Source organism: Anarhichas minor, unplaced genomic scaffold (assembly GCF_050575085.1).
Source record: "Anarhichas minor isolate MPS153535 unplaced genomic scaffold, ASM5057508v1 ptg000015l, whole genome shotgun sequence".
In the NCBI taxonomy this organism is placed as follows: domain Eukaryota; kingdom Metazoa; phylum Chordata; class Actinopteri; order Perciformes; family Anarhichadidae; genus Anarhichas; species Anarhichas minor.
Window position 1 is genome coordinate 250,001 of NW_027466461.1, and position 20,000 is coordinate 270,000.

The 20,000-nt window shown below is 43.7% G+C and overlaps 2 non-coding genes across 2 annotated transcripts; both read left to right on the forward strand.

Annotated features, from left to right (window-relative positions):
- Positions 1 to 11,023: 11,023 nt before the first annotated feature.
- Positions 11,024 to 11,214, forward strand: LOC142950501 (U2 spliceosomal RNA). Its single transcript, XR_012954398.1, has one exon. It is a non-coding gene; the product is annotated as a U2 spliceosomal RNA (small nuclear RNA).
- Positions 11,215 to 11,501: 287 nt separating this feature from the next.
- LOC142950382 (U1 spliceosomal RNA) lies at positions 11,502 to 11,665 on the forward strand. Its single transcript, XR_012954285.1, has one exon. It is a non-coding gene; the product is annotated as a U1 spliceosomal RNA (small nuclear RNA).
- Positions 11,666 to 20,000: the final 8,335 nt, after the last annotated feature.

Genomic DNA, 20,000 nt, shown 5'->3' on the forward strand with positions numbered 1-20,000 from the left:
AGTGCCGACGACTCCTCAAGTTTCGAGACCGAGGCTGAGGAGGAGATGAGCAGCGAGGAGCAGGAGGAAGAGGGTGAGGCGGTGCCAGTGTCAGCAGTAGCAGCAGCAGTAGCAGCAGCGGTGCCAGCGACAACAGCAGCAGCAACAGCAGCAGCGGTGCCAGCGACAGCAACAGCAACAGCGGTGCCAGTGACAACAGCAGCAGAAGCAGAGGTGGTGCCAGTGACTGCACCCAGTCAGCTTGATTCGGGGGTGGATGAGCCACAAGTCAGCGCAGGGCTGAAGGGGCAGAACCTGGCCAAGCCGGGCAAGGTCCGGGTGGCGAGGCTGCCCTCGGGGAAGAGGCTGACGCCGGCGACGACATCTGGGGCTGCGGTGCGGCTGGAGATTCCACCAGCAGGAGCGGCAACGGAAGGAGCCATCCCCCGAGCCAGTGGCGAGAGGGCGGTGGGTGCAGAGACGGGGCCAGAGACGCAAACTGACGAAGAGCTGGTGGCTGATGTGCAGGCGAGATCAGAGGGTCCGGTGGAGAACGGGTCCTCGATGGATGTTAACGATGCCTTCAGAGGCGGGGTGAGTTGCTCTCCTCTGTTGCTGTCAGACCTACCTTCAGACTACGATATGGAGATACAAGTACAGCAGGAAGCAAGAAAAAGGCCTGGTGGGCCTGCAAGGGCTACGGGGAAAAAGAGGAGAGGGCTGAAAAAGTGATTCCAGAATAAATATGCTTACAGCTATTGTCATGACTTTGCTAGCTACTTCTATGGCTCTGGACTCTCTCACCCTTGTGTCATTTAACACAAATGGTTTTAAAAATCCAGCCAAGATACAAGCAGTCCTGGACAAATATAAACATTGCGATATACTCTGCTTGAAAGAAACAGGCTGGGATGTATCAACTCTGAACCAAGTTAAAAAACTGTGGAGGGGTGAGGTTTATTCCCAGGTGGGAACTGGGAGGGTACGTAGAGTGGCTGTGCTGTTAAATGAAAAACTGAGTGGTAAAAACAAGTGCATTTACAGTGCTGAAGATGGGAAATGTATGGTATTTGAAATACTGTACAAAAATGAACTGATGAGAGTTATTAATGTTCACGCTCTGAACATTGAGGAAGAGAGAAGGGTGTTTTTTAAAAGTCTAAATAAATGGGTAAATAACAGAACGGTATTAATAGGGGATTTTAACATCACGCTGAGTAGTAGTGACAATTCCCAAGACAAGCTAAAGTGCGATACTAGTAGAACGGCTCTGAAAGATTTAATGACTGTCAAAAATCTGGTGGACATTTGGCGCGTTGTTAACTCTGGAGTAAGAGCGTACTCGAGAAGACAGGTAGTCCTGGGGCTCCTTAAACAAACTTGTATCGACCTAGCGCCAGTAGCCTCGGGGCTGATTAGGGAGGCGTCCAATTTAAAATACACCTTTAATAATTGGAGTGATCATGCCTAGGTGGAATGTAATTTGGGTACTGGTGTAAGTAGAAAGGGTAGGGGTACATGGTGCTTAAATAATAGTATTTTGAGTGACAAAACATAAAATCAAAATTGGTAAGATCCTCTCTCAGTGTATCCAGGACATACAGTTTGTGGATGGCAAAATGGATTACTGGGAGGATGTAAAAGCAAGAATTTAAAAAATGACTATAAAGTATAGTAAAGAGAAAAAGTGGGAGGAAAAAAGGGAGAAAAACATTATAAATGAGCTTCAGAATAAAGAAATTGAAAAAATTGAAAACGACAGTACACATAGTAGCGAAAGTTACGAAATCTACAAAAGCAAGTTGGACGCATTAGAAATTAAACGGTGCAAAGGTGCGGCTGTGAGATGCCGTGCCCAGTATTTATTGGAAGGCGAGAGGAGTACTGCATTCTTCTTGGGTATGGAGAGAGTAGTTCAGGAAAGCCAATACATCGAAAAACTGACAGGCGTGAATGGGGAGATTGTGAGTGGAAACAAAGAATTACTGACGACAGTGAGAGATTTTTATAGTTAGTTGTACAAAAGACAAAAACCTAATAAAAAACAGTTGGAACTTATGATTAGTCAAATTAAAAAACAAATAAGTAGTTCAGATAAACAATTCTGTGAATTTCAAATCACAGATCGGGAAATAGATACAGCAATAAAGAGTTTCAAAAGTAATAAAAGTCCGGGCGCTGATGGGCTGACTGCAGAGTTTTATGGTGGGTTTCCTGAGCTACTCTCTCCTATCCTGATGCATGTGTTTCAGGATATGACCCAGAAGAATGCAGTCTCCGATCATTTTTCTGACGGGGTGATCACTTTAATCTTCAAGAAAAAAGGGACGAGGGACAAAATAGAAAACTATAGGCCAATTAGCTTACTCAATATGGACTACAAAATGATGGCTAAGGTCCTGGCTGGGAGGTTGAAGGAGGTGATTGCAACTATAGTGTCCGAAACACAAGCATATAGCATCCCGGGAAGGGATATCAATGATAATATCTTAGCTGTCAAAGATTTGATAAATAAAATGAATAAAGAGGGTGGGGTATTACTAGGGATTAATTTGGAGGAGTTTGACAGGGTGGAGCATAATTTTTTGTGGGAGGTTTTGTTTAAATATGGCTTTGGGGAAAAATATGTAAACATGATTAAATTATTGTACAAGAATGCAAAAAGTAAAATCAAAATAAACGGGTATTTAACTGACCGGGTGGATTTGGGTAGATCAATTAGACAAGGGTGTCCTCTGTCGGCAATGCTCTACAGCTTGGTGGCAGAGCCGTTAGCGCTCAGTATTACAAATGACGCTGAGATAGAGGGGATTAAAACAGTGGGTGGGAACGAAGTGAAAATAATGCAATATGCAGACGACATAAACGTGTTTTTAAAGAACAGTTCGCACCTGAAGAAAACGATGGAAAATATAAAAAATTACGAGTGTGCGTCTGGGGCAAAAGTAAACATGTCGAAGTCTGAAATAATGGTGTTCATGGAAAATGATATCGACACAGGGAAATGGGGTTTTAACGAAATAACTGAAGAACGCAAAATACTAGGTGTTTGGATAGGGAAGGATAGAGTAAAAGCTAGGGACAGGAATTGGTCGTGTGTAATAAAAAAAGTAAAGAACATATGGCAAGCCCGCGGGCTTACCATAAGAGGAAAGGTAATTGTATCAAATGCTCTGGTTCTGTCCAAAATCAATCATATTTTGGGATCCTGCGAGCTGCCGGATTGGGCTTTGAATGCTTTGACTAGCATCATATCCCTGTTTGTGTGGAAAGGGAAGGGTAATATGATCGCTCGTAGGACGTTAATCGCTAAGAAGAGGGAGGGGGGTTTAGATTTGATTGACATAAGTGCCAAAAGAGACGCGCTTAGGGTAAAACGTATAGGGCGTTTTTTGGATGAGAAGAGGCAGCACCCGTGGAAGGATGCCTTGACCGGACTCCTGGCAGACTACGGTGAGAGAGGGTTGTACAAGCTGTACGCCCTCTCTTCCGGAAATATTTCAGGAGACTGGCCCGGGCTCTTTCGCGAAGTGCTGGAGGCTTGGACAAGTTTCTGCCCCACCTCAGACCTGACGTACAACATAAAGGACATTTGATGCGGTTACCTCTTTTAAACTCCCCTTTCTTCCCTCACAACGGCAGACCCATGGTGTCTAAGGCCCTCCGCGAGGCGGGCCTGACGACACTTGGGGATGTCTGTGGAGGGAGGGGAGAGTGGGGAGGGTTGTGTTGTATTTGAAAAAATAAAAAATGTAATGAGACTGAGGAGGGCGGGGGGACCTTTTAAGGTCCGTGTAATAGCCTACACTCCTGGCAGACAATCAGTAGATTGCTGTCCTTAAGCACTTCTGTAGGCTGCTAAAAATCTGCTTAATACGTTATCCTCATAGAGGACATATCAGATATTAAACTGATAAGAACAGATTTTTTTAATTTTTTTATTATCAAAATTCTGTACACAAATCATACAATTTCAAACATACAAACTTCACATGTTTTGCATCATGCAACTTAATTCTATTTCACAGTTGCATGTCAGTAACCAGCATTTGTCAATACACAAAAAAAACACAAAATACACTTATGCAATGTCTTCAGGATTTACCATCCCCACCCAAAACCTCCTTTCCACCTTTCCAAGGCAGCATGCTTCCCCCACTTCCTGATGTCCCGTTCAATCCTCCCCTTTATATTTAATTCCACTCTCTTTAACACCCCCTCCAAGCAACTTTCCCTGTTTTTTCCCACCAGGTCTTGCCTAGCCACCCACAAACTCCTCTTAACCAGGCTTATAATTAGCCACGTAAGGAAATGTTTACTCCCCAAACCTCCCCCTTCTACCACCCTAGTCCATGTCAATTTAAACCCAGGGTCTAACCTCCCCAGCCATGTCGCTGCTCTACTCCACACAATACTAGCAAAGGGACAGTCCTACATGACATGCCTGACAGTTTCTTCCCCCATACAGCCTTCCCTCGGGCACACAGGGGATCTTGTTAAACTATGCTGGTACATTACATCTCGCACTGGCAGACATTTGTGAAGGCATAGCCAATTGAGATCTTTGAGACCATTGTCCAGCCCCCGTGGCTGTATCCCCTTCCAAATACTCTTCGGGATCCCAACCACTGCAGTTGCGATCACTCTCTGTCTGACAACTTTATAAAGGAATTTGTGGTTCAGTCTGACACTGGTTTCTGAGGCCTCGGGATGGGCCCGCAGCCACCTGGCTGCGTACTGGTAATGCCATGGCTGTTGCTCCACCCGGGGCCCTAAATTGTTCCAGACCAACAAGCCTGGCCTGGCCTGATAGGAAAAATAGAGCCGCAGGAAGTGTCCTGATGGGTGTACGACTGGAGTTGACATCTCCCTCCACAAAAAAGAAACAAATATGCAGTCTAGCTTCAACGGGAGGTGTGGGACATCTCTTCCCCCTGCTTCAATCCCTGCCAGCATGCGGGCCCTCGCCACATACTCATATCTCCCTCCCCACAGGAAAGTGAACACGAGGCGCATAATAGGTCTCCTCATACTGATTGGCATTGGGTATATGTATGCCAAGTACACAAGAGATGGCATAATATCTACCTTCAGAACCAGTACTTTCCCTATCAAAGTCAGGCCCCTGCTCTTCCAGAGAGCAAGCTTCTTCTGGACTGCCATAAAGCGCCTAGTCCAGTTGGCCGTGGCACTATGGGCTGTCTCAAAGCTGACCCCTAGTACCTTCAGCGGTCCCGTGCAGAGCGTCAGCCCCCCTGGTACCTCCGTCCTTTCTTTCCAGCGCCCAAAGAACTTCACAGAAGACTTGGCACAATTAAGTTTAGCACTAGCCACCTTACCAAAGCTCTGGAAAATCTCCAAGGCTCGAAGAAGGCATGTGTTGGTGTCCAGCAGCAGTGTGGTGTCATCTGCGTACTGAGACAGTTTAACTCGTAAGCCCCCACTGCCAGGTAGCAGGAAACCTCTCACACCCGGATCAGCTCGAATGGCTGCCGCCAGGGGCTCCATGTAAAGGATGTAAAGCAGTGGTGAAAGCGGACACCCCTGTCTTACCCCTGAGTGCAAACTAAAAATGTCTCCTAGGTGGCCATTAACTGAAACCATGCTCCCTACACCTGTGTACAATATGCGTAACCATCCCATAAAAGCCTGACTGAAGCCTAACCTCTGCAAAAGTCTAAACATAAAACCCCAATGAACCCTGTCAAAAGCTTTTGCCTGGTCGAGACCAACCACCATCAGTGGCAGGTGCCGGTTTTTTCTGCCCACGCGACAGCGACCCGAATGAGCTGTAGATTCCATCTCACTGAGCGCCCCGCTACCCCACATGTTTGGTCCACATGGACCACATGAGGAAGTGCTATGCCTAGACGATCCGCTAGGACCTTTGCCAGGAGTTTGTAGTCAACACACAGCATGGTCAGTGGTCGCCAGTTCCCTAGGTCGGCACGATCCCCCTTCTTATAAAGAAGGGAGATAACTCCGGTGGCCGCAGACCCTCCCATTGTACCTGTGCGGAGTATTGCGGACAACACCTCCAACACTACCGGCCCAAGTACATCCCAAAACTTGAGATAAAACTCTGCTGGGAGCCCATCGATGCCAGGCACCTTCCGCCTCTTCATTCTCTGGAGGGCTCACCCTAATCTCTATTAGGGTGAGCGGGGCCTCCAAAGCCTGTACTATATCCTTCGGCACCCGCTGGGTCAGAAAATCCAGGAATACCTCCCCTCCTCCTACCTCTATGTCTTTCTCCCTAAACCTTGTGCGATAGTAGTCCGTGGCAGCCTGCACCATCTCTACCCCTTCTGACACCACCCTGCCCTGCTTGTCCATTAACCCGGTCACTACCTGTTTTGCCCTATCAGCCCGTACTGAGCTGAAGAAAGCAGCGGAACACGTCTCGAACTCCTCACGGAATGTTTCACGTGATCGCAACAGGTATGCCCTGGCCTTACCCTCATATACGTCCCTAAGCTGTGCTTTAAGGGAGTCACAAGCCTGCTGATTTATAATGCCGCCCCAGTTTCCCCCGGCGTACTCGCGTTCGAGAAGGTGCTGAAGGCGAAACACCTCCCTCCTCGCCATACTCGCCTTCCTTTTACAATACTTTAAACAAAAAAATTGTATCCGCTTTTTAGCAACCTCCCACCACTCAATTGCTCCGGAACACAATGACCTTAGTCCTTCCAGGCCTTTGAAAAATGAACGGAAATGTTGGTTGAAAACCTCCTCCTCCAGGATGCTGACGTTAAGGCACCAGTACCCAGTTCCAAACACTGGCACATCTGAGTGCACTTCCAATAGCAGCCTGTCATGATCTGAGAAGAACACAGGGAGCAGTCTGCCTGCCAATAGCCTGAAAGACTTGGAAAGAAAAACATAATCCACACATTTAACGATGCCCCTAGAGTTGCGCCATGTGGGACCTGTTACCTGTGGCCTGACCTCCCTCGCCCCATCTACCAGGCCATGTTTAGCTATGAGGTTGGAAATAAACCCATCGCTGGTATCTCCCCCCTTGCCCAACTCAACATTAAAATCACCCCCTATCACTACCTGCCTACTGGTGGCCCTCCAATTGACCAGCCATCTCTTGCCTTTCTGTTGGAGTTTGTGCTCCATAGACCACAATAACCCTAAACTTGACTGTCCCCCATGTGATATCTGCGCCCATTATCCTCCCCTGGACAATAACAAAGGAAGACTCCACCTTGATCTCTTGAAACCCAAATAAAATCCCAACCCCAGTAGAGTGGACCCCCCCTACGCTCCAAACTGAGTCCCCTTTTGTCCACTCCCTCGAAAAAATCCCCACGTCCCCCCCATCCCATAAATGTACCTCCTGCAAAAAACAAAAGGCAACCTGGTGCGACTCCACAAATTTAAAAACAACCCTTCTTTTAACTGGATCCCTCATTCCCCTTGCGTTTATAGTGAGAACCTTAAAAAAAAACATTGTGCATCTTGACTGCTCACCCATCTCCCCTCCCACCTCTTGACCCGTATCCCCATCCTTCTGCTCCTGGGCCCCTCCTTCCTCCACTTTATCAGCGGCTCTCTTATGCTGACCTGTTCCCCCTCCCCCCCTCAATCCCACCCTTGTTGGTCTGTCCCCCCTTTGACTTTTTGCTCCGTACCCCCTCCCCACTCTCTCCAAGCTCTGTCGAGAGTCCTGTTCTGAATGCCTGCGACCCTTTCCGTGCCCCTTGCTTTGATTTGGAAGGAGCAGGATCGGAAGTGAGGACAGGAAACTCGTCCATAATGTCTGTGGATGCCTGGGCACCACAAATGGATCAGTCTGTTGATTAGCTTCACACTTTAATGAACGAGGAGGATCTCATTCGCTGTCTGTCTTCAAGGCTGGGGCTTGTGTCAAACAAAGGCCTTGTTTAGCTGGTTGAACTGCTGCGGCTGCTTGTCGTGCTCCTCCACTGCATTCCAGGCTTCAAGGACCGTGTTCCTCTGCTCAGTGGTGAGAGTCAGCTTGTCCTCTGTCAGGCTAACCTCCAGCAGAGCAGAGCCGAACTTTTCCAACCTTTCGAAGCCAGGAAGGGGGTTTGGACTGCAGGCATCCTCCTGTTGAAAAGTTGACATATAAAGGCGGTAAGTTCAAATGTAGCTGAAATACACTTGTAGAGTAAAACCACAACAACAAAATATTATTATTATAATATTAGATATTGTTATATTATAATAATACATTACTAATATAACAATGAACGTACAACAGGCCATTGATATCCTTTTAACACCCAGGGAGGAAGAGGAGGAAGTGTCAGAGCAGGATGACAACTGCTGATTACATCCCTGATTACAGATTAGATTAGAGATCTCTGAGGGAGAGTTCTTATAACGTTAACTCATATATCATATCTCATAACTCCTGAGCCTACAACACTGACTGATTCCTCTGATATTTGATCAACTGTTCAGCTTCCCTTTGGATAAGTTTCATGTTCTTACTCATGGCAAAACTAAGAGTAAGACATCAGAAATATGGATCTTCTATTATTCCATATTCCCGTCATAACCACAGCAACGGAGACAAAAAACACGCTGACAGAAGTCTTTGTAGTTCATACATTCTCTTGTCTTTAATAATATAACGTTAGATGGATAATAAACACCTGAGCAAGCAGGTGTTTATGACAGCACGTAAATTATTAAAAGAACGAATTTAAACCCTCAAAAATACTGTCTCTGGAACACTGGCTAATAGTTGGTTATCTATTGATTAATGAGGGACTGTTTTTGGATGCAAAGAATATTTGGCATTCGTAATACTGATTTAAGAGGTTATATTTAGAGACGCTAGATAACGTTAACGTTATCTTACCGGCCCCGGCCCGTACTCGAGCATCAGGATTTGAACCGTATGCAAGGGTTAACGGGTTAACACAAGATAAAATGCATATTGACAAAACATTTTCAGTAACGTTATAACAAATGCATTATAGTTTCAAAGAAGTCTAGCTGAGAGATGTCGACCGTAAAGCCTTAGCTGAACACGTAACGTTACCTGACCCGGCCGGACACTCCGAACACTTGCTGTTGTGTTGTGTTCGGATTTGAAGAGTATTTAAAGGTTAACGCAAGATAAAATGGATATTGACAGTAATACAATTTCGAAGAGATGTTATTGAGAGCTGCTAACCGTGAACTAGCGGCAAAGTCTTAGCTAGCTAGCTAACGTTAACACTACGTCCAGTTTTTTCCAAACGACCAAAAGACAATTGGGCAGTATAAACAGTGTTCTGTATAAATAATTATAAAGACAAAAATATTTCAGTATTACTAGAATTACTGCAGGGTCAACGCTGTGGGTAGATTCGCAACTCGAACTTGATGTATTCAAGATTTGCAGGTCAACTTGTGATTGGTGGTCTGCAGTCGGTTCCTCCGATCCAATTGGTAGTCCACAGTCAAACTGACCAATGAGGACGCTTAAATGTCTACAGTAACTGTAGACATTGCACGACTGTAGACTCGAGCTCTGTACATGGGGATGAGCTGTACCGTAGTGCAATCTCCCGAAACGTTATTGGCCGACAGTCTACTGTGCGAAAGTGAAACATTTGCGCCCCCAGTGGTCAAAGCCTGCGTAAAGTCTGCGTTAATTGAAGAATGTCTAATGTCGCCATCAAGTGGTCAATTTATATTGGTGGCATCAATAAATGTAGAATGGATATTTGCTCCCTGATGTTGTCAAACTGTGGTATCAGCAGCAGAATCATGTACCACTATTTACTCCAAGCACATGTTAGTTTGTGTATCACAATGACTTCTTTCATGATTATTGTCATACATGTACCACAATACACAAGATCTGGAAACAGAAATCTGCACATTGGTCCACCAGCTGCTAGATGTGTCCCTTCATAGTAAAGATCTTTAAGACTTTCTTTGTGTTTACAGGAGAGAAAAATATGCACACAAGATTCCCACATGTGGAATATGAAGGAGTCCACAGGAGGAGTCTAGAACACGCCTCACCTCCTTTCAAAGTAGATGTTGCAGACACTGTTGTCATCATCTGGATTGATTCCATGTGTGTAAAATTGTCCATTTCAGATTGTAATTAGCTATTTATTGTGATACCTGTTGAAGCTATAATAGAATGATGCTATAAATAGAGAATCTCAAGTACATTTGTGTCTACATAATGCTACATAATTCATGTCATTTATTCAGGTCTTTTTTCAATAAAATGCATCTTATTCCAAATCAAAGTGATACATGTGAGAGAATGCTGTTTGTTTACTTTTGTCGCTTCTGTCTTTTTAAATTCCCTTATGACACCTGGGAGGCTAATTAGAAGTAGTTTTATATTTTCTGAGGCTGTTTAATGTTTCTATTGCAAAATGATCTGATATCATTGTAATATAGGCATGTGCTCTGACATGTAAGTAATCTGGAACTCTATATATCCGTGTCCCTGTTGTTGATGAAAACAAACGCACCCCTGTTCTTGCATTCATTAATTGATATTCCACAACTCGATGTTACTGTAACACTTAACACTTTATTGAATACGGTGCATGAAATAGAGAACAATCAGAAAAAACAGTGCAGTCATAAAATAGAAGACTACAATATGTACATGAAGATCTAAACTATTTACAATGTGCATGAGTATGTACATGAAGATCTAAACTATTTACAATGTGCACGAGTATGTACATGAAGATCTAAACTATTTACAATGTGCACGAGTATGTACATGAAGATCTAAACTATTTACAATGTGCACGAGTATGTACATGAAGATCTAAACTATTTACAATGTGCACGAGTATTTACATGAAGATCTAAACTATTTACAATGCAAGAGTATTTACAGATATATACAGGGTGTCTACAGCTCATCACTCCACCTTGTCCACAACAGAAGTGAAGTGTTCGTAGCTGTCGTACACTGTGTTGTCCAGACCTTTTGATGTTGACATCATCTTTACAGGGCAGAAAGCCTTTCTTTTATACTTTTTATGTCCCTGGGTCGGTTGGCCACAGCATGTACAGACAGGGAGATTCTGCACTCGTGACACCTTCACTCCTACTTGGCTAAGATCAAGTGTAGTATCTGTTCTTATCAGTTTAATATCTGATATGTCCTCTATATGAGGATAACGTATTAAGCAGATTTTTAGCATCGGGAGATGAAAAAGGGGCTTGCTCCGTTCACTCCACGCATTGACCCGGTATTGCAGCATTGCCGGGAACGGTGCACTCCTCAAATGCCTTGTGGACAACCAAACACCAATCCAAATGGATCAGTCTGTTGATTAGCTTCACACTTTAATGAACGACGAGGATCTCATTCGCTGTCTGTCTTCAAGGCTGGGGCTTGTGTCAAACAAAGGCCTTGTTTATTCCTTACTGACGCCCCTCGTGGAACATCGCTGTGCTCCCAGCCTAAGCTTAATGCTAAAGGAATGCACTCTGGGATTATGCCATCTGGGAACCGTCATCCGGAGTACTGCATCTGGGAATGCCGCCCCTGTCTCTGTCTCTTCCAACTCATACTTACCTGGCAGGGGAGATACCATGATCAAGAAGGTGGTTCACCCAGGGCGAGGCCCAGCCATTGCACTCCGGTTGTTCTGACCACTGCGAATTCCCCAAATGTGGGAATCTCGACTGCATAATTTCTGGTAGTGGGGGACTGCGTTCGCGCTCTCCCCTGATTGTTTTGTTGAAAAGAATATCAAGTGGTTTGTACTTTTGATTGGAGGGGAGGAATTATTTTTACTTCATTCTTTCTCTCAGTTTCAACACCCACAATCTCAGCATCCGTGGTGATGCTGAGTGCTAGTGGCTCTGCCACTAGGCTATATAACATTGCCGACAGGGGGCACCCCTGTCTAATTGATTTTTCCAAATTTACCCATTCAGTTAAGTACCCGTTTATTTTTATCCTACTCTTAGCCTGTTTGTACATAAGTTTAATCCAGTTTATAAAATTATCCCCAAACCCAAATCTATGTAATACCTCCCACAAAAAACTATGCTCCACCCGGTCAAATGCTTTTTCTAAATCAATCCCTAACAAAATCCCACCCTCTTTATTCATTTTATTTACTAGGTTTTTTACTGCTATTATGTTATCGTTTATATCCCTACCCGGTATACTATACACCTGTGTTGTTGACACAATTTTATTTAACACCCCTTTCAGCCTGCTGGCCAGGACTTTAGCTAGGACTTTGTAGTCCAGGTTCAACAGGCTGATCGGTCTATAGTTCCCCAGACTCTCCTTTGCCCCTTTTTTTAAAAAAATCAGGGTGATTACTCCCTCCGAAAAGTGATCGGAGACTGCATCCTTCCCGGCCATGTCCTCAAAGACTTGTAATAAGATTGGAGAGAGTAGCTCCGAAAAACCCGCATAGAACTCCGCTGTGAGTCCGTCCGCACCTGGGCTCTTGTTGTTTTTCAAGCTTTTTATTGCCACTATGATCTCTTGCTCAGTGAGTGGGAGCTCACACGCTTGCTTCTCAGCAACGCTAATCTGTTTTTTAATTTGGCTGGTCATAATTTCGATCTGCACCTTCCCAGGGTTCTGTTTTTTGTACAAAGTGCTATAAAAACCATGCGCCACAGTTAACAATTCACTGCTCCCACTCACCAGCTTACCATCCTCTCTTTTCAGTTCCGCAATATGCTGGTTTTCCTGAGCCACTCTCTCCAGCCCCAGGAAGAATGCAGTGCTCCTCTCACCCTCCAGTAAGTATTGTGCGCGGCTCCTAATTGCAGCACCTTTGCACCGCTTTGTTTCAAAACCTGCTAACATATTTTTTAAAACCTCATAGTTTTCACTACCGTGCGTCTTATTCTTTTCCATTTCTCCAATTTCAATATTTAACAGTGCATTCGTACTGTTCTCTTCACGTTTTTCCTCCCCTCTTTTTTCCCTACTGTATCTTATAGTACATTTTTTCATTTTTATTTTTATATCCTCCCAATATATCAGTTTATCCTCCACAACCTGGATATCCTGTGCACACTGTTTTATAATTTTTGTCATTTTATTCCGATATATTTTATCCTCTAAAAGGCTGTTGTTCAGGCACCAAGTTCCCCTGCCTTTCTTCCCCTTTACAGTCCCCAAGTTCACTTCCAGCAACGCATGATCGCTCCATGCGTTGAAGGTGTATTTTATATTTTCCACCTCCTTAATCATCCCTGCAGCTGCCAGGATCAAGTCTATTCGGGACTGTTTCAGTACCCCCAAGACCACCTGCCGCCGCGAATAGGCTCTTACACCGGGATTAAAAACGCGCCAAACATCTACTAAGTTCTTCAGAGTCATTAGTTCTTTCAGAGCATTTCTGCTCGTGTCGCACCTGAATTTATCGTGTGAGTTGTCACTGCTGGTGAGCGTGATGTTGAAATCTCCCAGCACCACAGTTTTATTTGTCACCCACTTATTCAGTGTTTTAAAGAACCCCCTCCTCTCCTCCTCAATGTTTGGCGCGTGTATATTAAAAACCCTTATCAGCTCGGTTTTGTAGAGCACTTCAATGCCAATGCACCTTCCATCAGGTGCGTTGTAAATAGCCTTGTGAAATCCTTTTAGCCTCGCACTCATTAATACTGCCACCCCGCACGCTCTCCCAGTTCTCACCTGGGAGTATATCTCCCCTCTCCACAGTTTTTTAACTCTCTTAAGCACTTCCGTGTCCCAGCCAGTTTCTTGCAAACATACAATGTCTGAGGACTTACATTTTGCTAGCACTGCCTCTATTTTGTCCTGGCTCCTGCACCCATTAACATTAAGCGAGACTAGAGAGAGGGAGGATAGCGCCATGAGAGCAGTCACGCAAGTGCAGACAGGGAATATTTTAGCCCACATCAATATCCCCCCCTCCTCTTCTGCTCGTGCTGACCGTCTCCAGAGGAACTCCGTGCTCCCTTATTACTGCCATCCTCTCTCAGGTCATGGCCGCCGAGCCCGCCACCCTCGACACTCGCTTGCCCTTTGCCGTGGTGCCCAGTCTCTGGCTCTCCTCCATCGCCGTCAGGACCCGGTTGTTCGGCCGCGATGCGGACTGCAGCCGGCCCCTCTGCTTCGTCTGCGTCGTTGTTGTCGTCAGCGCTTCCAGCATCATTGTCTGCACGGCTGCGGCCACTGGCTCCAGCACTGCTCCTTCTGCGCCCATCTCCGTCACGCCTGCCTCGACACTCTCACGGTTTGGCATCGCTGTCGTCGCCGCCGTCCTCTCCACTCCTTCAGTCTCCTCCACCAGGTCTGCCCCTGACCTCGCCACCGTCCCTGGCTCCACGGCTGCTCTGCCCACCTGCCCAGGTGTCAGCCCGGTACTAGGGCCCGTCAGCTCCCCCCTTGTCAGCAGGTCTATCTCCGGCACCGGCTGTACGTTGCAGCTGGTCCCCGCCTCCTCCTCATCCATCTGGGCCTGCTCCTCGTCTTCTCCCCCGGGGCCGGAGGAATCTGCAGAGCTGTTCAGGTCAATCAGCTCCTCCTCCTCCGTCCCCTTTGCCTCCTCTGTCACCAGCTCCCCCACACACATACAGAGTTCAGGTATTTTGTTACATCGTTTGCATTTCTTCCCCTTTGATGCACACTCTCTGGCAATGTGCCCTTGTTCGCCACACTTGTGGCACCGAAACTCCGGGCATTCTCTTAGAATGTGGCCCAGCTGCATGCAGCCCCTACATATCTTAGCCTGCCCATCATGCAGTACCCTGAAATACTCTGATCCCACTGCAGTCTCGAATTTTGTGGAATAGGGCAGGGACTGCACGCGCTCTGTAAACCTCACTCTCAGGTATCTAGTACCGTCCGTCACACGTGAGCCGGGCCACACTCTCCTCCGTATGGCAGAAATTGCCGTTACCCCCCAGCTGGCCAATTTAGCCAGGATACTTTCGTCCGTTATATAAAAAGGCAAGTTCAGGAAAGACACCACCAGCTCATTGTTCATCAGTTCGCTTGCATGTACCCGCGTGTCTCCCACCCTGAAGCCCTCCATTAATTTGTCTTTTGCCGCAAAATCAGCCATAGTCAGTTCGTACTTCCTTGGTGAGACAGCTCTGCACGCCATTAGAGCCCCGCACTGTTTCTGGGTCTGTGTGATCAGACCCATAGCAGTCATATTGTCTCCTCCCTCCAGCTCCACATTTACTGTCAGTCTCTTTTAAATCACTCGTACTCCTCACCTTCTCCGCAGCTTTCCTTGCTGCATTTTCCTGCTCGTTCCTCACAGCAACCACCAGGTTATTCACCACAGCTTCAGCCGGGGCCTCTCTTCTCTCTATCGCCCGTGTGGGCATCTCTTTACTCGTAGTCGGTAATCCAATCCGTGTCACGCCATCTTTCGCCATCGGTAAGGGGGTATCCGTTTGGGTTGTCATTAGGCCATGCAGGGTCGTACCGTCTTTGTCAATCATACCAGGGGTGTCCGTGTTCATTGTCGTTGTTCCATGCAGGGTTTGGTACACAGGTGAGGCAATCATCATGGGGGGAGGGGGAAAAAAATGCTCTTCTACAAACAATTGTAAAAAGAGGGAAAACCACGACAAAACGACGGAATTAGACACTTCCCCCCGAACAGTGAAACACTGTCGGGGGTACTGGAACGAACAAATCAAACAATTGACAAAAAAAACACTCAGGGCATGTAAGAAAACGAGTAAAGTAGAGAGAAAAGCCGGAGCAGAAAAACAAGTATGCCTCGTCTGAGGAACACCTGGAGCTGTGTGACCCACAATGCACTCTGGCTCTAGGAAGAGATTTTTTTTTAAATCTTTTTATTATCAAAAAATAACAATTTCACAAAATATTCTTTTCAATATCCATAATATTTACAACAAAAACACACATTAAGTGCTTTCAGTATACCAAACACTAAGACTAGCGAAAACCAAAAAATCATAAAAAATTAAATTGAACCCCATAAATAAAATAAAAAAAATAAAATAAAGATCTACTTGGCAGAAACACAACAACAGCAAAAACAAACAGACAAGATACCTCAAAACAAACCACCCAACAATAAAAATCAATATTTTCACAATTTACTCGTAATTACGAAAGAGAAAACTCTGTTATAACAGAATCCCCCATCCAAACAAAAACATAACCCTCTTTAACCAATCCTCAAACACTTTATAATAACTCAAAAAGTACCCATACACACAATTCCCACAAAGCAAAGATCAGAATCCAAAAATAAGGCAGTCCTCTGTAATCTGACATATGGTGTTTTTCTTTGTAAAATTCCCCAGGAAAAAGTCCTTTTTATGTTCATACAATAATTTGCAGTGTGCTTTCACACACACTCCAAATATTATTTCCAAGTCCATGTCTTTTTCCTCAAAAAGCATCTTGTTTCTTCTCAGTATGCTTATATGTCTTGCAAAGGCCAGCATAGTGTTGATTAAAACACTGTCTGCTTCCTTCATTCTTTTGGGCACGCCAAACAACCAGGTCCAGTCCCATTCTAAGTCCAGTTCAGCCTTTATTCTACAGTGTTTATATAGTAGATTTCTCACATATTCCCTAAAAGGAAGGAGACCCGGACAGTGCAGCACTAGGTGCTCAAAGTTCTCATTTTCTTTTCTACATATTGCACATTCCCTCTTAAATTTCTCTTTATGGATTTGATGCAGGACGATGCTTGTAAATATCCTTCTGTGCCTTATTTTGAAATCCGTGTTGAAAATTGCCGGTGGGATTAGTGGGATATCTGCATTTCTCCATATTCTTTTTATTTGTTGTTTGGGGAATATTCCTTCCCATACTTTTTCCGATGCTGGTTTTGTTATTATTTTTCTAATGAGGATGTCATATATTATTTTTGTTTTTATTTGTGGGACCGGGGTTATTTTACCCTCAAAGCACAGAAAGAGATTTACAGCCTCGTCCTGCATCAAAACATTTTCCCTCCACAACTCTCTCCACTCTTGAGTTATGCATTCATTTATTTTTTCTCCCATTTCTTTTATTTGTTTGATTTTATATTTTCTCCCAGCTTTTTTTAAGCCTCGCACCGTTTTCTCTATGTCGAAAAACCCCTCTTTATTAACCACCTTCCCAATAGTGGTTAACCCCGCTTCACCAAGGTGGCAGCTCACCAGAGGCCTCCCCCCGACGTGACGAACGGCGTTGAGAGAAAAGGTAATCTCATCACATGCACCTTTTTATTGCAGTCAGGTCTGAGGTAGGGCAAAATCTTATCCCATGCCTCCAGCACTTCCCTGTAGAACCCCGTCAGGGCCTCCCTGACATTTCTGGGAGAGAAAGCGCACAAATTGTACATGCTTCTCTCGCCGTACTCTGCTAGGCGGCCCGTCAGGTAATCCTTCCAGGGCAGCTGCCTCTCCGGATCTAAAAATCTACCTATCAATTTCACCCTCAGTGCGTCTCTTTTTGCACTTATATCAATTAGACTTAAGCCTCCCTCCCTTTTGTTAGCAATTAATGTCTTGCGAGCTATCGCATTTCCCTTTCCTCTCCAAAGAAATGAGGAAATCACGCTGTTTAGCGAATTTAGAGCCCACTCTGGCATCTCACAAGACCCCAAAATGTGATTTATTTTGGACAGTATTAGGACATTTGTTATGATTACCTTTCCTTTCACGTTGAGTCCTCGTGCACACCATAGATTTAAAGTTATTTTTGTTTTCCCTAAAACCTCTCTCCATGTCTTGTCCCTGGCCTCGTTTTCATCCTTTCCTATATAAATTCCTAAGATCTTTCTTTCCTGTTTCATTATATTATAACCCCAGGAATTATTTAGTGCCTCATCCCTATTAAAAAACATTATTTCCGATTTATTTTTATTTACTTTTGCACCCGAAGCTTTCTCATATTTATTTAATATCTCAATAATTTTTTCTATATTTTCCTTTGTTTTAACAAATATATTTATGTCGTCCGCATATTGAACTATTTTTATTTCATTTCCTGTTGGTGTTACTATCCCATTTATTGTTTTATCATTTAATATCATATTTGCTATTGGCTCCGCTATCAGACTGTACAGTAGAGCCGACAGCGGGCATCCCTGCCTAACTGATCTTTCGACCCTTATACTTCCTGTCAGGCTTCCATTAAATTTGATTTTGCTTTCTGCCCCTTTATATAATAGTTTTATCCAATTAATAAATACTTCACCAAATCCAAACTTTCCCAATATTTCCCAAAGAAAATCATGACTCACTCTATCGAATGCCTTCTCCAGGTCCACTCCTAGCATTATCCCTCCTTCTTTTCCCATAGTTCTAACTGTATCTCTGACTGTGTTTATTGAGTCTCCTATGTCTCTACCCGGTATACTATATGTTTGTGTTGGTCCTATTAATGTGCTGATTACCTGTTTTAATCTGTTTGCAAGTGTTTTTGTCAATATTTTATAGTCTGTGTTTAATAAACTGATTGGTCTGTAGTTACTTAATTTTGTCTTACTCCCCTTGTTTTTGAAAATGATTGTTATTATTCCCTCAGCGAAAGAGGCCGGTGTTTTTTGTTCTTTTCCCATTATTTGAAAGAGTTTGGATAAGATCGGTATCATATGTTTTTTATACTGTTTATAAAACTCTGCTGGTAGGCCGTCCGCCCCCGGACTTTTATTGTTATTTAGTCCTTCTATTGCCATCTCTATTTCTTCCCTGGCTATTGGCATGTCACACCAATTTTTATTATTCTCTTCTAGTTTTACACTTATGCTATTTATTACATTATTGTTTTCTTCTTCATCATCATTTCTTCCCTTTGAAAATAGTTTTTGATAGAAGTCTTGTATTTCCATCTTTATTTCTTCTTGTTCTTCAATCATTTCCCCTTCCGTATTTTCAATTTGATCTATATATGTTCTTTTTAGATTTATTTTTTCTAAGCCCAGAAAGAACGCCGTACATCTCTCTCCTTCTATTGTATGCTTTGCTCTGCTTCGAACCATTGCCCCTATGCATCTTTTCCTTTCAATTTCTTTTAATTTTTCTTCATATATTTTAAATCTTTCACAGTTATGATTTGGATTTATTTCACATTCTGTTACCTCTTTTTGCAGAAGTTCACTTAAATCCCTTTCTTCCTTTTTTTCTTCCCAGTTCTTTGTTTTGCTGTGTTTTATACATATTTTTTTTATTTTTTCCTTTGCGTCTTCCCAAAAATCACACACATCATCTACATAGTCTAAATCTCCATCAACATTTCTTAGTAATTTCTCTAATCTTATTTTTAATTCTGGTTCCTCTAGTATACTAGTGTTTAGGCACCATATGCCTCCTCCCTTTTTTTGTTTTATTTTTCCCACTGACAGTCGCATATACGCATGGTCGCTCCAGGTATTGAATTCATATTTAAAGTCTGTTACTTGCTTGACTATACTTGAAGCTGCCAAGCAAAGTTCAATTCGGGATTGTTTTAATTTTCCTTTCACCGTTTGCCTCCTTGAGAAGCCATTTTTCCCTCTGTTAAAAACACTAAATATGTCTATCATATTATTTTGTATCATTATCTTCTTTATTATCCTTCTACTTGCATCATTTTTAAACGTGTTATTCTTTGATACATCCTTTTCATCTAAGGCCACATTAAAGTCACCCATAATTATTGTATTTATATTACATTCATTTCCTATTTCCTTAAAAAAATCTCTTCTTTTGCATTCATTGTTTGGTGCATATATATTTATTAATCTATAAATAATCCCATTATTCTCAAAATCTATTATTATTATCCTTCCTTCTTCATCTTTATAAAATACTTTTATATTATTAAAAGTATTTTTTTTCATTAACACTGCCACACCACACGACTTACTGGTCCCATTATTTATATATACATCACCCTCCCACTGTTTTAAATCTTGATTTTTGTAGTTCTCATCCCATCTTGTCTCTTGTAGACATATTATTTCTGTTTTTAAGTGGTTTAAGATTGAATGCATTTTATTTTTATTCCTCAGTCCATTCACATTTAGTGAGGTTATTTGGAAGGTGGCCGTAAAAAGCATCATAAAGAGGAAAGCTCTCATTTATTATTTTTTCCCTTTGGT